Source organism: Podarcis bocagei (genome assembly GCF_964188305.1).
Source record: "Podarcis bocagei genome assembly, chromosome: Z".
NCBI lineage: Eukaryota > Metazoa > Chordata > Lepidosauria > Squamata > Lacertidae > Podarcis > Podarcis bocagei.
The window spans coordinates 22480381-22489958 of NC_138140.1; the positions used below are offsets into that span (position 1 = coordinate 22480381).

Below are 9578 nucleotides of genomic sequence, written 5' to 3' on the forward strand. Positions count from 1 at the left end.
GAAGGCTGGTGGCTTGAGCCCACCATGGGATGGCTGTGGGCAGGATTCCTGCATTGCAAGGGGTTGGACTAGATGACCCTGGGTCCCTTTCAACTCTACAATTCCATGCTTCTATGGCTCTGTGATTCTAATTTCTCAGGGGTAGGCAACCTAAGGCCTGGGGGCCGGATGCGGCCCAATCGCCTTCTCAATCCGGCCTGTGGACGGTCTGGGAATCAGTGTGTTTTTACATGAGTAGAATGTGTCCTTTTATTTAAAATGCATCTCAGGATTATTTGTGAGGCATAGGAATTCGTTCATTTCCCCCCTCAAAATATAGTCTGGCCCACCACATAATCTGAGGGACAGTGGACCGGCCCACGTCTAAAAAAGGTTACTGACCCCTGTAATTTCTACTACATTGTTGTCCTCACATTCTCCCTTCTTGAATTATCTTCTCTCCCCTCAAGTTTTCTCTTTCTTCAGCCCAACAAGGCACACTTAATGACAGCAATTATGCCTCAGTCACCACAAAGTCTTTGTGATAACATCACCTTGGAATTAAACACAGCAGGTGGCAGGGCATCCATGAATGACTGTTTTCTTCCCTGGATGTCATCCCTTTGTTTTATTAATATCAATGAATGAAACAGGAAACTGTGAAAATAGACTGCCAGTCCTCAGGGGAATCAAATTCTTCTCTTCACTTTAGATGGTTTTGATGCAAGCAGCAAAACAAAACAAAGCTGAAATGTTGACTCCATATAAAAGCCACCTGTCAACAGTATAAATTTATACTAGGTAGACTATTACCCTCTATACGCAGTCTAATCATTCAGATTAGTCATAACGCAGTAACAAAGAGTTGTTTGTAAAAGCTACTACTGAGCTCCATAGCTCATAAAAGTTTTCAAATGCTTTTGGAGATTCATGGAATGCTGTAAATAAAAGAGTGTTAGCCATTCTTGTTTTGTAATCTATCCTTACATTTTGAATGACCAACAAAAAGCAGTCTAGGAAATAGGGTTGCACACAGCCCACCCATCCCCAATCTACCCTGTAGCTACAGCCCAGGGGGTTTACCCGACCTGCGATGACCTGTGGACCATTCCTGTCTCTGGATCCTGTTCTAAGTTCCTTCCTGAATAAGACCATGGGTGCTACCACCACTCCACCTGCTTGCTCAACAGGTGTTGAGAGGGGGTGTTCTACGGAGGGGGGTGCTCTGCAACAGCTAAAGGAAAGCAACATGCTACAGGATCACTCCCTCCTCTCAATGGCTGTTGAGTGGACAGAGTGATCCTGTGGGCAGGCAGATATTAGGCAGGAAGGTGAGCACCAGACAGATAATAAGTTAAGCCTATCTTCTCCTGGAAGGTGAAGCCAGCAATCAGAGGTAGGTGTCAGCTATCTCATGGGGTTATTCCGCCCTGCCTGCCTCTCCATCCTGTCTGATCCTCCATCGCATAATAGCCACAGATCGCTCTGGGTCATCCAACCTGACCTGTAGTCAATCCATGGCTGCCTGAACCCGATTCCTCCTTTGCCCTAAGCACAATTTGTCTCAAGACTCTACTGCAGCAGATGTACAACTCAACAACTAGCAACCACTACAGCCTTCAAAATACACTTTGTGCTTCCTTCTGCAGGCAGGTAAATCTTGTCTAAAATCAAGAAGATGAAAAGGTACTTTGACATTTGTGATGGACGAAGTTGCTTGGACAGTGATTTTCCAAAATGCTTGAGCTCTGTCACTTGCCCATCTCATGTGGAAGAAATCTGCTATCTTGTTGTACAGTTCTTTCTCAACAATGATCACAGAGTGAATTGACTCTCAATTCCAAAAAAAGGAAAGACCAAACTAATGGAAAATCTCCCCTTTGTAGAATGTATTGTGAAAACAGTAAAAGCATACTACTGTGATACTTGTGACAGCTTTAATTTGTCAGAGAAATAGCATTCACTGGGTAACCCACAAAAGTAGAGTCCACATGCCTGTACATTACACAGGCTTATATAGAGGCATTCTTCATCTTACCTTTACACACTCTAATGAAAATTCTTCCTGATGTTTAATTTGAATCTCCTTTCTTGTCACTTGAATCCACTGGTTTGGGTTCTACCCTCCAGAGAAGGAGAAAACAAGCTTGCTCCATCTTCCATGTGAAAGCCCTTTAGATATTTGAAGATGGCTTTCACATCTCCTCTCAGTCTCCTCCTATCCAGGCTGAACATACCCAGCTCTCTCCACCATTCCTCAAAAGCCTGGTTTTCCAGAGTCTTTATCATCTTGGTCACCCTTCTCTGCACACATTCCAGCTTGTCAACATCCTTCTTAAACTGTAGTATCCAGAACAGGATGCAGTACTTCAAGTGTGGTCTGACCAAGGCAGAATACAGCAGGACTATAACTTCCCTTGATCAGGACACTAGATTTCTGTTGATGCAGCCTAGAATAGCATTAGCCTTTTTTTTTTTTTTTTTTTTTTTTTTTTTTTTTTGCTGCTGCTGCATCACACTGTTGACACCAGTTTATGACAGAGCAGGCCCATCACTTTTTAGCCCTTTGCCTAAGGTCAAGTAAAGGAGCAGACCTGCCTTTGCCTCCCTTGGAGTGGTTCAACTATTATACGCACCCCTGAGAAACACTTGGTTTACCCTTTAAAACCAACTACAAATCTATGTTTGCAATTTACTCTCAGTAAGAAAGCTCAGTAAGGGATGCGGGTGGCGCTGTGGTCTAAACCATAGAGCCTAGGGCTTGCCAATCAGAAGGTCAGCGGTTTGAATCCCCACGACAGGGTGAGCTCCTGTTGCTCAGTCCCAGCTCCTGCCCACCTAGCAGTTCGAAAGCACGTCAAAGTGCAAGTAGATAAATAGGTACCGGTCCGGCAGGGAGGTAAATGGTGTTTCTGTGCACTGCTCTGGTTCGGCAGAAGCGGCTTAGTCATGCTGGCCACATGACCTGGAAGCCCTAAGCTGGCTCCCTCGGCCAATAAAGTGAGATGAGCACCACAACCCCAGAGTTGTCCGCGACTGGACCTAACGGTCAGGGGTCCTTTACCTTTACCTTTAAGAAAGCTGAAGAATTTCACTCAAGCTAACCAAAACTCCACTTACCACATGAAGACACAGATTTGAACATGGCTATCCTTTGATCTGCAGACTGAGATGTACTGGGCCTACCTTAATCCACCCACCTTGGGTGGTTGAACTCCTGCAGAGTCCTTTGGGCAATAAGCAGCATGGAGCCAGAAACAAGCAAAAGAATTGTGAGACTCTGACCAGGAAGCCCTGGTGATGAGGCACTGATAATACCTATATATTGTGACAAGATGAGGAGGAGAATTCATTCAGCAAACAAGGAAATGTCAAAGGCAATAACATCTGCAGGATATTTTGATACAGCTCCTGCTGTCTAACACCTGGTTTGTCTATTGTTCTGATTTCAGGTTCTGTTAAAATCATCTCAAGGTAAAGAAAAACAAAGCAACTAGTACCATACACTGGGATATCAACATTCACAGGTTTTAAACCAAAGTGCTTTGTTGTAAATCTGGGGAGAGTTTCTGATCATGGCACCTGGAAAGTCTAGAGGTGTTTAAATGCCTCCAGCTGAGTTGAATAGTAGAAGCAAATCCTACTCCTCAGTTGAATGAATGAAGGAAGGAATATTCATTATGATCACAGACCAAGAAAATTAAATACATGAGCCCATCCAGTCCAGCTTCCTGTTCACACCTGCCCAACCACATGCCTGTGGGAAAACCACAAGCAGGATTCAAATGCAAGAGCAACACTCTCCCCTCCTGTGGTTTCCAGCAACAGTGTTGCTGCCTATATCTATGGAGGCAGAACATAGCCTTCAACAGCCCTCTCCTCCATGAATTTGTTTAATTCTGCTTTAAAGCCATCCATGTTTGTGGCCATCACTGCCTCCTGGGGGAGTGAGTTCCTATTCTGAACCACAAGACCAAAGGAGGGCTCGTGGAAGTGGTTGAGTGCAGGGATACCAAACAAGGTTGTCAAAAACCTTGATCAGTTCCAGTGCTTTATTAAAGAAAGATGTAAACCAGGAGACAGCAACCTTTTTCAGCAGCGGGCTGGTCCACTGTCCCTCAGACCTTGGGGGGGGGGTGAACGAATTCCTATGCCCCACAAATAACCCTGAGATGCATTTTAAATAAAAGCACACATTCTACTCATGTAAAAACACGCTGATCCCTGGACCGTCTGTGGGCCAGATTGAGAAGGCAATTGGGCTGGATCTAGGCCTTAGTTTGTCTACCTATGGTGTAGACTTACAGCAAATTAGCCTGCCAGGTCTCTCAGCCTTTCCAGATGTGAGATGGACAGCAAGGAGATGACTTGTCCACACCCAAGCAAGTGTGCATGCATTCTTTATGCACAAAGCAGCATACATCACTTTGGCCAGGGCTTCCCATCATTCCACCTGGCCAGATGACAGCATACGTGGCAAATACCCATATCTTACAGATAGTTCTTCTTTCTGGGCTCAGAGCCCCAAGCCCACAGATGAGGATAACATCAAAACAAGTAGGTATAAACATATATGAGCTAATTGCTACAACAACTACCAGTTAATCTTGGGGTTATCTTGACTACCAAGATGACAGTTTGTAGAGCTTCCAAAACAGTTCACCTTTGGTTCAACACAGTTCCATAGTTTAAAAATGTGCTGTGTGAAGAACTAATTGAAATGGACACACACACACACACACACACACGAAACTGACAACAAATTTCTCCTCATCTGCACTCATTTCAGATCTAATTTTTGCAATTCTCTCAGTAATGTGGAAATAAATGTGCCTTAATCAAAACAATACCTAATCTATAGTAGACCTTCCCAGGAGATTTTGTTTATTTTTTGTTTGGTTTGGTTTTGGTTTTCAAAAGCTTATTTGACAATTGGCAAATTAAAATAAAACCAGCAAAACAGCAGCATATACTCATGCAAATAAGATTAGTAAGATTAGCCACATCCTGCAGCAGACACAGTAAATATAAGGAAGGGTTCTTAATAGCGGGGACATCAAAATCCAGCTGCACTTACTATTTATTTAAACAATTTATATACCACTTAGCTACAATAGTCTCCAGTGGTTTACAATGCAAAAGAACATGATCAACATATTCTGTCACTCCAGCCCCACACAGACACTAGGGTTTGTTGTCCCGCTCTTGTTAAATTGTCCATTTATCAATGCAGAAAGCAACACACAGAGACAAGTGAGCATAAACACTTTCTAGTGTTTGGAGACCCTTTGGAGACAGTTTCACTGTACAGATTGCAACTTTATTTAAAAGTAAGTTTAATAAGCACAGTGGAGCTTATTCTGCAGTTAGCTTTCTTCCAGCAGCTTCTGAGGAAATTTCAGTCAAGGATTGGAAGGCCCCTATTATTAGCACCACAGGCTGCCATCAAACTGCAAAATTAAGATTGACAGACATTCCATTTTGATCACTGCTGTGCACATTACTTGTGAATACCATTGGACTTACCGGTACATCTAAGCAAACACTAGCTGGATTTTTCTGTGATTTGAAGATCAACTTTCTAATCTGAGGTGTTGCCCACCAACCCAATCTCCAAGCAGTGCTTGGAGGATTCCAGGTGCTTCCCTGGGGTTGTTTCCTTGGAATGAGGGACAGTGGAGAGTGTAGTGTTTTTAGGATATATGGTTTATTTACACGCATATACAACCTGAGTCTAAGATGGAGGAGCTTGCAGGATTAGCAACCAAAAAAGGTCTTGCTTCTCCCATAGTCACAGTCTTGGATTCCAGCAAAAATGAAGCATGGCTATCACTCTCAGGCTTCTACCTGCAACCTGCTTCTAGCCCAGCTCTCACAGAGTACACAAACACACGCACATGTGTGTGTGGATTGGGTTGAGTGGGGAAGAATTGTAAACTGTGAGTTGAAAGGGAAATGAGATTCAGTTTTCACTGTGGTTTAAAAACAACCCTTGGATTTCTCCCTCTTTTGCACTGAGTGATCAGAACCACCATCCCTTCTTATCCTCTTGTAGTAAAAAGCATTACTGTAAGTGTCACTCATCATCCTGTAAATGACAGAAGGAACTCAAGCACTTCACTACTAGCAAGCTCCCTCCCACCTCGCCCACTTTCCTGCCTATCTCTGACTGGCCAGTCAGTTAAGGCACATGTGCCCAGTGATTAGAAGGGACTGTGTGTGTTTGGTGTTCTGCAGGACTAGAGGAAGAGCAGGCAGAACAGGGTGTCCTGCAAGAAGGCACAGTAAGAGATTGGGAAGTAGTTCATCAGCAGAGGAGGGAAAGAGTGCTCAACATTTTCCTTTGGGCCATAGGTTTGGGTGGCTGTGGAAAAGCCAGCAGGATCAACCGAAGCAGTTCCCTTCCTTCCCAGAGGGTGAGTAAAGTGAAAAGGACAAGTAGAATTGTTTTCATTGCCTGTCACCCATGCATCAATATTCCTGTGCTGCTGCAGATTCCCTCGGCTTTTGCACAATTTTGTATTCATGTGTTTGGATGTTTCTGGCGAGTTAAAGCAAAAGGATGTGGCTCGACTGCAGAGTTGGTTTGATACTACGTTGAACATGTAACGCTAGAAGATAATGTATTGTGGTTTCTGAAGTAGCACAGATCTTGTCTTGAATGTGTAATAAAGACAATAATAGCTATATTATTACAGTGGTACCTTGGGTTAAGAACTTAATTTGTTCTGGAGGTCCGTTCTTAACCTGAAACTGTTCTTAACCTGAAGTACCACTTTAGCTAATGGGGCCTTCCACTGCCGCTGCGCAATTTCTGTCCTTATCTTGAAGCAAAGTTCTTAACCCGAGGTACTATTTCTGGGTTAGTGGAGTCTGTAACCTGAAGCATATGTTACCTTAAGCGTATGTAACCGGAGGTACCACTGTACTATTATAGTAGTAGTAGTAGTAAGCACTATTTGAAGGTTCTTTAGACTATACTATGTGTCTAACATTTCCAGCTGTGTATGAATGTTTATACAGAATCAAAGAATTGTAGAGTTGAAAGTGACCCTCTGCAATGATTATATTCTGTTATATTTGGATTCTATCATGGGCATCAACAGAGGGAGAGAAGAGGGCAGACACACACACACCCAGCAGGGAGCTCCCCCACACACTCCCCCCCCCCACCCATTGCTGGACTCCTGCCACAAACTTATACCCTTATTTTTCATTCAGAGATCTTAACACGTGGAATAAAACTCACCCATCTAGACATATATTGGTACTTTGCCCCTTTTGTATGCACCCTCAAAAAAAAATATGTCTGGTGCTGCCACTGGACTTCTTTTCTTATAGACACACATTCAAAGGCTGTTTGTGAAATGTATGACCTTCCATGCTTTATATGTTTTAAGGCATTCTTAAAAGTTTTTTAATGTTTCAGAAGCTTAAAATAGTTTCCAAGTGTTTTAAATATTCTTTTGTTTTTGGTTTTTAATAGTGCTGCTTGGTGTTTGCCACCCTGGGCTCCTTTGGGAGAAAGGGCATGACATAAAAATTGTAATAAATAATAACGTTGCCATTCCATCTCCAGGTTTGCACTGGCAATTCTGAAACAGACTCTTACTCACATTGAAATCTAACTTTTTCTGCTAGACCGCAATACACTAAAGCTTTCTTTCGGCTTTATTTCTGAGGAGATGAACTGAATGATAATTCTTAGGCATGGAAATATACAGTGGCAAGGCATTTAGTAGCCTGAGTACTAAAAAGCCTGTCATATTAATCTTTGCTCTGGTTCCAGTGCTCTCCCTCAACTGGTTTCTGAAGCTGAGTACAAACAGCATTAGCCACGATCCAGAGGCATCCTGCCATTTCTTATAAAATATTGCTGGTTGGTGCACTTTCCCTCAAACCAGCTTCCCTCTGATTTTAAAATGCAAGCCGCAATTAAGCTGAGGTATGTACACTTGAGAGAGCTGTTGCATGTGTGCAAATGACAACCTCTGCTTCCCTCTGAGGAAAACCGCCCTTTAGCGCTCAATCGGAGCAAACGCCAATTGGGCTCTCTCTAGATTGACATTAGCACTGATTTTAACACTAAAAAGTGGGTTTTCCCTGGGAAAGGAGCCAGGCAAAGGGGGAAACGCTTGGGCCCTTGCTTTCTAGGCACAGGGCAAGCAGAAGTGTGGGTGAGCCCATAGCTTAATCTACCTCACAGGGTTGTTGTGGGGATTAAATGAGGAGCGTGAGAGAGCTGTGCATGCCATCTTGAGTTCCTTGGATAGAAAGGTGGGATATAAATGCACTTGGGCATAGATTGCTTTTGTTTTGTAATATTGAATTTATTCTGTGTTTGCCAGATTGTTGATTTTTGCCGCTTTTGAATTTACTGACGTTCTGTATTTGCCTCTCCCATGCTCTGTGTTTTGATGTTTTGAATGTTTGCTGTAAAATGCCTTGGGCACAGCTCATTGTGGAAATAAACTCAACCAATAAATCAAAGCCAGACTGAAGTGATCCAGAGAATCTGTTTCTTCCGTAAAGAGGCACTGGCACCACCTTCTCAAGTACCTTGCCTAATAAAGGGATATTTGTGATTGGGCAGTAGTGGTCATGGCCCAGGGAGGGCCCCTTCTCACTTAGGAGTCAATGGCCTTGTCCATCTCCCCATTCCATGTGAGACCAGAGCCCTTAGATGAGCACCAGCACTGCAACAAGAATGCCACCCCACCTCACTGGCCCCCAGAACATTCGTGAATCCCTCAAATTCCATAGGTCACTCGATGTCCTCAAGTTTAATTTGGACCTCATTCACCTGGGTTAGCAGTTTCAAACTCAAACATCAAATCAAATATAATTTATTTACAGTAGACAGGCTACAAGTACAGTATAAAAGTTACAGAATATAGAAGGCTAAGAGGAAGGGCACAAAAAGCAATAATAGCTTGTCAAAGGTCACATCCGCACCATATATTTCAAATGATATGATACCACTTTAAATACCCATGGGTTCTGGGAGCTGTAGTTTGTCAAGGGTGCAGAGAGACACTTATTAGGAGGCCCCTATTATATAAATAGGGACAGTTGTACTGAGGGAAATAATTCCAGAGCTGGGGCACCAACACAGCGAAGGCCCCTTCTCTGTACACCAACCATCAGACCTCTAATGGCATAGAGACCTGGGAAAGGGCAGGCTCCTGGGGCAGATGGTCCTTGAAGTATCTGTTGGAAGTGCAACAGCAGCAATCGTTCAGTTTGTAACTTAGTAGTAAATTATTTTACTGTTACAGTCTGTTAAAGCCAAGAGGTGGATGGGTGGAGGTGTCACATAGCAACCAGGCAGAGTGGCATGATCTTCCCTGAGGTGGCATGCATTCTGACTGGCTGTGTACTGTAGTTCTGAGGGAGTTTTTAATTTGTGTGTTTGGCTGAATGTCTCCTTGCTATGTACAAGGCCTGAACTAAGAAAGACAAAACCTCTCTGTTCCTTTCTCTTCATATTACACACTGTCTCTGTTCAGTTTGCTCAGTAAAGTGTTATCTGGACTTTTCTTTCTGGAACTGCATTTGGGTTATTTAAGTGACTTTGCTTACAATATCTGGGTCCAATG

General features: G+C 43.4%; 1 protein-coding gene across 1 annotated transcript in view; it reads left to right on the forward strand.

Annotated features, from left to right (window-relative positions):
• The first annotated feature begins 6279 nt into the window (after window positions 1-6279).
• Window positions 6280-9578, forward strand: part of LOC308578440 (G-protein coupled receptor 83-like) — an 18941-nt gene continuing 15642 nt past the window's right edge. Inside the window, exon 1 of the mRNA XM_081178823.1 lies at window positions 6280-6395. The gene's annotated coding sequence lies outside the window, so the exon portion shown is untranslated. The remainder of the gene's footprint in view (window positions 6396-9578) is intronic.